General features: G+C 45.4%; 1 protein-coding gene across 1 annotated transcript in view; it reads left to right on the top strand.

The window, feature by feature from the left end:
- The first annotated feature begins 2748 nt into the window (after positions 1–2748).
- Positions 2749–7795, top strand: part of NT5C2 (5'-nucleotidase, cytosolic II) — a 107336-nt gene continuing 102289 nt past the window's right edge. Inside the window, exon 1 of the mRNA XM_007470422.1 lies at positions 2749–2785. The gene's annotated coding sequence lies outside the window, so the exon portion shown is untranslated. The remainder of the gene's footprint in view (positions 2786–7795) is intronic.

Below are 7795 nucleotides of genomic sequence, written 5' to 3'. Positions count from 1 at the left end.
TCATGCTGCAATTTGCTGTTTTCATTCAACAGTATGCTTTTGATAGCACAGGGAGATCAGCTCGGTGCTTTGTGACTACCTGGAGGGGTGGGATAGGGAGGGTGGGAGGGAGGGAGACGCAAGAGGGAAGAGATATGGGAACATATGTATATGTATAACTGATTCACTTTGTTATAAAGCAGAAACTAACACACCATAGTAAAGCAATTATACCCCAATAAAGATGTTTAAAAAAATAAAAATAAATAAAAATAAAAAATACCAATATGCTTTTGAGATAGATCTATATTAACATATATAGATCAAGGTCATTTATTTAAAATTCTCTACAGAATTCCATTTTATGAGTATTCTACATTTTATTTAGCCATTCCCCTATTGCTGGGCATTATGGCTGATTCCAAATTTTCTTTATTAGCAGTATCATAGTAATTATCCTTGTACATACCTCCATAACATGGAGTTATGGTAGATAACTAGAAGTGGCATTGCTGAGACACGGATTTAATAGATGTTGTCCAATTGCCCTCTAAATGGCTGTGACAATTTACATTCTTTTGATATCATGAAGCTTGAAAATTGTTGCCAGTTTCTGTTTTAATTTCCATTTCCCTGGTTACTACTGAGGTTGGGCATCTTTTTGTATTCTTATTGGCAATTTATATATTTTTTTCTGTGAACTGCCTATTTACATTTGCCCATTTTTCTAGTGAATTTTTTTCTTATTGATTTGTTGAGTTCTTTATATGTTCCACATACACATCCTTTGTTTTATATATTACAAATGTTTTCTCCTAGTCTGTTATCTCTTAACTTTTTTTCCCATTTTTTTCAAGTTATTTCATCTCTCTGATTAAAAAAATTTTTTTTCTGGTGTTTTTCTTTTGGAAACAAAGTTCTTGATTATAAAAGTAATATAAACAGGGCTTCCCTGGTGGCGCAGTGGTTTAGAGTCCACCTGCCGATGCAGGGGACACGGGTTCATGCCCCGGTCCGGGAAGATCCCACATGCCGCAGAGCAGCTGGGCCTGTGAGCCATGGCCGCTGAGCCTGCGCGTCCGGAGCCTGTGCTCCACAACGGGAGAGGCCACAACAGTGAGAGGCCCACGTACCTCAAAAAAAAAAAAAAGTAATATAAACAATGTAGAAAATCTGGGAAATTTATGAAAAAGTATAAAGAACAAAAGAAACCACCCCAAGTCTTATCTCTGAAAGAAAACCACTATGAACATACTTATTTACATATTTCTTTCTAGTCTTGTGTGTGTGTGCATGCACATTTTTTGCTCAGATGAGATCACATTGCATATATATATTTTTTCTATTTGCTTAGTGCCATGGTCTTTAGACACAAACTCTGGCCTTTTTTCATGTGCCCTTGGTTTAAAGGTAGTGTCAGACTACCTTCCAACTCCTATTTCTTCTCCCCACATACCCTTGAAAAATCTAGTAGGTGAGAGCCCCAAGCCCTGTCCTCAGCTGACCTGAAGCTGGCTCAAAAACACGAGGGTAGAAATGCTCCAGCAGAGCACGTATTAAAAAGTCTTGGAGGTTTTAGCTGACTATAAGTTCAATGAGTCAGTTAGTGCAGGTACCAAGAACTTTATTGCTTGAGTGCAAGGCAGTACAAGGAGGGAGCTACAGTCCTGCTCTGCTCTGATGGTACCACAAACATTTGGTTCAGTCTTGGGCAACGTACTCTAAAGTAGCCACAATCAAACTGAGTAGGTGCATGAAAAGAATGAGGACAAAGACCCTCAAAACGAGGACAAAGGAGAAACAATGGAAGGAATGGGAGATACTGGTCTGGAAAAGAGAAGACCTTGGGCAGAAGTCTTCAAGTATCTGAAAAGTGGAAGGTGGGAGAGAGATTAGACCTGTTTGTTCTCTGAGGCTCCAAGGGATAGGACTTGGGCTAGAGAGTGGATGCTTAAGAAACATCTTCTGGCTAGTCAGAGCTGCAGAGACTAAGGAATGCATTGCTCTGGAAATAGTGGCTTTCTGTCATTGAGGAGTCTTCTTTCAGGTGCAAGTTCGTGGTGGGTGGGTGGGAGTTGATATAATAATGAACATTTCTTGAGTGCCATGTGCCAGGACTGTGCCGAGGATCTTACCTCTATTATCTTATTTCATCCTGTCACCACCCCATGAGGTAGGTACTGTTGTTATCCATCCCTATATTGAAGATGAGGGCACTAGGTATGATGAAATCAGGTGTATCGCCCAAAGTGACACAGTTGGCGAGTTGTGGAACTGGGGTTCCAACCCTTTCTGACAAACTCCAAAGCTGGTACTTTCAGTCATCATTGGGATTCAGGCATGGTATGGGAGTCTGGACCAGAGGGTTTTTGAGGTCCGTTCGACTGTAAGATTCTGTGGCTGGGAAAACGGATGCCCCCACCCCGCTAAGAGAAAGCATAGGAGTGTAAGTGAGGTAGTCCAGGGCCCTGCAGAAGGCCCAGGGATGGAGACCTAAAGGACATGGAAGGGTTGTCAACGTGCGTCACCCCATAGCTCAGCAGCGGGCAATGTCCTGTTGTTTGAAGATCCCCAGACCCACGCAAGGGACCGGGACGCAGGCCCGCCTCGCGGTTCCACTCCCGCAGCGCGGCCAGGGAGCGTCGCGGAGGCCGGGTTCTGCGGCGGAGCTGGGGGACGGAACAGCGCGTTGGTCCCTGGCCGGGCGCGAGCCGGGGGCGGTGCCGGGGCGGTGGGGGCTGGGAGGGCGCGCGCCCGGGCGGCTGCGGCAGTTGCGCCCTGGGTTTGCTGCCGTGCGGTGGGGCCGGTGAGTGCGGCGGGATCCGTGGGCGGGAGGGGAAGGAGCGGGCGGGCGAGGGAGCGAGGGAGGGTGAGCGGTGGAGCGCGCGACCTGGGCCAGGGCCCCCCTCCTGCCCCCGCCCCGGCCCTACCCGGCCGCTACGCCCCTCATGCCCGGCTCGTCCGGGCGCCCGCCTGCGAGCTCGTGGACCCCGCACGCCTCCAGCCCCAGGTAGCCCCCGCCTCGGAGCAGCCCCTTGCTCCGCGCCGCGGCGACGCCCCCAGCCCCACGTCACGCTCGCGCCATTGTTTCCTGGCCTTGGGCTCTCTGGGAGCCGCCTTACCCTCGGAACGCGGCCCCTCGCCTCGCCGCTTTCCGGCCCGGTGCCCCGCTTTTCCCTCACGCTGGTGGCAGCCCCCATTCCGCCTCGGACGGACGCCTCTTTACTCAGTTGTGCTTATATTTTACGGCCGACGCCTGGCCTCCTCCCGTCCGCACCCGAAGCCTGCTTTTCCGCCCTGTTAATGGACCTCCCCACCCCTTGCGCGTTCCCGGTCAACCCCGGAGGAACTAGCTAGCCGCTGTGTTAGGATGCAAGGCTGACAGCGTTGTAGCAAGAACCACCAAAAATTGCCAACTGAAAGCCCACATGCCAGTTTTCGTCGTTTGCAGCACTTCCTGGAAAGCTCACACCGAATTGCAGGCCGCCGCAAAAAAACGTGCTAGTTGTTTCCCAATGGCTCCCAAGTCAGGGGCCAACTGTCCGGTGGCAGTCTATTCCTTTCCTTTTCCTGGGGTACGCCGAAGCCCTCGAGAGCCAAGAGGGAGATGCAAATCTGAGGCCTAAACCATTAGTTGTAAGCATGACGTTTGGGGGCTTTTACTTCTGTAGGCCTTAGCTTTTAAAGGCAGTAGGAAAAAATTTAAAAATTTTAAAAAGGCAGTAGGTAGAGTTGGATGTCAGACGTAGTGTTTTCCCGGCTTTGGGCCGTTATTTTGAGGATGCATTGTTAAGTGCAGTGCTCTGCAATGACTAGTAACCATTATAGGGTTGTGTGTGTACGCGTGTGTGCGTGTTCGGGTGCGGACAGTTTCTTCTTGATTGAACTTGTTTCATAATGCGTATATACTGTTCATTTTGCCTCTTAAGGCAGCGGATGCAAACTCTGGTAACTGTAATGTGAAACAGTGCTATTTACCGTGGAAACAATGTTATTGAGGTTTTTTAAGATATTTACCTCGACACTTTTCAACACTGGTTAGAATTTATCCAGATGAAGACATCCAGGCCTGAAGAGGTTAAGTTCAAGAAGACACAGCTTGTAATTAAAAGCAGAGCTCTACATGCTGGGCTGGTGCTAGCGCACGCAGACTTTTTATTTTTGAAATGCATTTCTATTGCAGTGTAAGCCACTACATTTCGGTATAGGTGCTGCATTACTCTCATCAACCCAGACTTTAGATTTTATTTAACTTATTTTTAATAAAATTTTTAAATTTATTTATTTTTGGCGGCGTTGGGTCTTCGTTGCAGTGCGTGGGCTTTTCCTTGTGGCTTCTCTTGTTGCAGAGCACGGGCTCTAGGCACGTGGGCTTCAGTAGTTGCAGCACGGGGGCTCAGTAGTTGTGGCACGCGGGCCTAGTTGCTCCAAGGAGTGTGGGATCTTCCTGGACCAGGGATCGAACCCGTGTCCCCTGCATTGGCAGTCGGATTCTTAACCACTGCGCCACCAGGGAAGTTCCCAGACTTTAGATATTTAGAATTCAGTGATTAGCTAATCTGTAAAATGAGAGGGCCAAAGGAGTTGTTTGCAAGGGTTCATTCCGTTCTAAGATTTGATTCCATTGTTTGCAAATTTACAATCAGCCTCAAGTTTCCAAAAGTTTATAATTGTAGGAAGATTTATATAGATATTTACATAGGGTATCTGCAAACCTTACTAGTGGTATCAGGTGTATCTTCCTAAGGAAAGCCAGATTACAGTAGAATGTTAGGAGGAATGTTCATTCATCTGTCTCTAGGCTATTTCTACTGTTTAACGGGGGAAAGAAAGAACACAAAACATGTTTTTTTTTTTAAGTACATTTTTTTTTTTTTTTTTTTTTCGGTACGCGGGCCTCTCACTGCTGTGGCCTCTCCCATTGCGGAGCACAGGCTCCGGACGCGCAAGGCGCAGCGGCCATGGCTCATGGGCCTAGCCGCTCCGCGGCATGTGGGATCTTCTCGGACCGGGGCACGAACCCGTGTCCCCTGCATCGGCAGGCAGACTGTCAACCACTGCGCCACCAGGGAAGCCCTAAAAAAGTACATCTTTTTATTGCTTACCTCTCTTACCAAAAAGCTTAAATTAAATAGTAAAAAAAAAACCAACCAACTTTATCATGTTGTTTATGATAAATAAATATCATATCTTTTCCACTTCTTATGTACATAAAATTTTTATGTAGTTATAATTGCTGTGTACATATTTAAAATTTTGCAGTTCCACACATTTTGGGGATGTCCATGTGTCTAGAGAATTCATCTACTTTTCATTTGTGGAGGCTCTGTAACATGCTTATGCCCAGTCAACAATGCCTGGCATACAGGCTCTCAGTAAATTTTTGTTGAATGAATGTAATATTTTGAGCTGCTTAGACATCTCGGAACACGAAATGTTAAATATCACAAGGCATATGTTAAATGACATGTGAGCATTAAAGGCCATCAACGCAAAGGCACATGAGCCACGAGGCAGCATCACATATGTTTAAGGACCTGGGTTTTGGAGTCTGGGTTTGAGACCTGGCTTTGCCACTTAGCATCCACGCACCCTTAGAGAACTTAACTGTAGAGAGCTTCACTCAGTTTCTCTCACCATGAAAAAGGGAAAAATAGAACAAATTTCAAATTTCACAGAGTTGTGTGGGGTGAATGGGATAATTCCATTGAAGCAATACAGGCATACATTAAATTCTCTATAAATGTTAGTTATTATTACTGTTTTTTTTCATTCAAAGTGGAGAGATTACTGTAGGTTGGTGGGATCAGGGAAAACATCATAGAGGAGGTGACACTTGAGAGTAGGGAGAGGATGCAAAAGTGGGCATATTAAGGGTTTACTGAATAGATTGTTCTCACTAAAGCAAAGGGTTTGGTAGAACAATACTATGAGATAAAACTGGAGAGAGAGGACTTCCCTGGTGGTGCAGTGGTTAAGAACCCGCCTGCCAGTGCAGGGGACACGGGTTTGATCCCTGGTCCGGGAGGATCCCACATGCTGCAGAGCAACTAAGCCTGTGCGCCACAACTGCTGAGCCTGCACTCTAGAACCCGTGAGCCACAACCACTGAGCCTGCTGCCACAACTACTGAAGCCTGCAGGCCTAGAGCCCATGCTCTGCAACAAGAGAAGCCTCCGCAGTGAGAAGCCCGTGCACCTCGCTGGAACTAGAGAAAGCCAGCGCGCAGCAACGAAGACCCAACACAGCCAAAAATAAATAAATAAATAAGTAGATTAATTAAAAAAAAAAACCCTGGAGAGAGAAATTCTAGTAAACTGTTTCCAAGATATGCTACATGGGTTTCTTGCAGATAGAACAGAATTAATTGAAGTAAGACAGCCCTTATTTATGAGTAGCTGGTGTTTGTTTCGTTTTTTAAGTTCAGACCTGAAAAATTATTTGCTTTAAGGAAATTGATAGCAAATTGTTATGCAGTGCTAAGGTCCTTATTATTTGACACAGTAAATCCTTTTTTTAAAATAATTTTTTAAAGCATTAAAAAAATTAGTTATTTTATTTATTTTTGGCTGCATTGGGTCTTTGTTGCCGCACGCCGACTGGGCTTTCTCTAGTTGCGGCGAGCGGGGGCTACTCTTCGTTGCGGTTCGTGAGCTTCTCATTGCAGTGGCTTCTCTTTTTGAGGAGCACTGGCTCTAGGTGCGTGGGCTTCAGTAGTTGCGGTGCATGGGCTCAGTAGTTGTGGCTCGCGGGCTCTAGAGTGCAGGCTCAGTAGTTGCAGCTCACGGGCTTAGTTGCTCTGCGGCATGAGGGATCTTCCCGGACCAGGGCTCGAACCCGTGTCCCCTGCATTGGCAGGCGGAGCGGTTTCTTAACCACTGCACCACCAGGGAAGCCACACAGTAAATCTTATATGACTTCTTACCATTTGAAATTTGTGTTCTATGTTTGGTTACCGAGGTTTGCAGTGGCTGTTTATTCTTTTCCTTTCTGTGGAAAACAACTTTAGCAGCAACTCCCACCCCCACCCCACCCCCCACCAAATAGCAAAATTGCCAGCAGAGCAGCAAAATAGCCCACCTTTTAGGTGGAATACATACTCCAAAGGATTAAATTGCCTTGGAGAGTGTTGAACTATTTGTTCCTATCTTTTGTGTGTTTCTTTTGGTTGGGAAGCATTATCAGGAGTGTGAGATGAAAAAGCCTGCTGTGTCAGGATCTCCTTGGAAAGAGAAGACTGAAATCTGGTGCCTGAAGTTTAATGGCTAAAAATACACGTGCGTGTATGTATATATAAATATATATACATATATATTTATATACATACAAAATATACATCTCAGTAAATTGGTTGGGTACGGTAGGCCCGTCATATCCGGATTCAGAGCAGGGGAAAAAAACAGAGGGGCGACTGTAGTGCTCCATTTTATGTAAGGAGCTTGAGCATCCGGAGATTTTGGTATCTGTGATTGGGGGGGTGTCCTGGCACCAACCTGCACGGATACAGAGTGACCGCTGTATTAGTATTTCTGTTTCCAATGTCATATGTTTTTTAATGCTCCTTGGTTCAGTTTAATGTGGTTTCTTTAATGTTTTAATTTAAATTTATTAAAAAATATGAAATATTTCAAAATACAGGAAATAATGTAATGATCATCTTAATTATAGACCATCATATTTATTTTGTGGTTTTTTTACCCGTTTTCTAATTGTGTAGTCTCTCTTTTCAATTTACTATATTTTTCAAAGGGATAAAATTACAGATACAGTTGAGGCCTGTATGAATCCTTGCTGATCCTATTACCCTCTCTTTCCC

Source organism: Lipotes vexillifer, unplaced genomic scaffold (assembly GCF_000442215.2).
Source record: "Lipotes vexillifer unplaced genomic scaffold, Lipotes_vexillifer_v1.1 scaffold916, whole genome shotgun sequence".
Classification (NCBI taxonomy): domain Eukaryota; kingdom Metazoa; phylum Chordata; class Mammalia; order Artiodactyla; family Lipotidae; genus Lipotes; species Lipotes vexillifer.
This window is presented reverse-complemented; position numbering and strand designations above follow the sequence as displayed.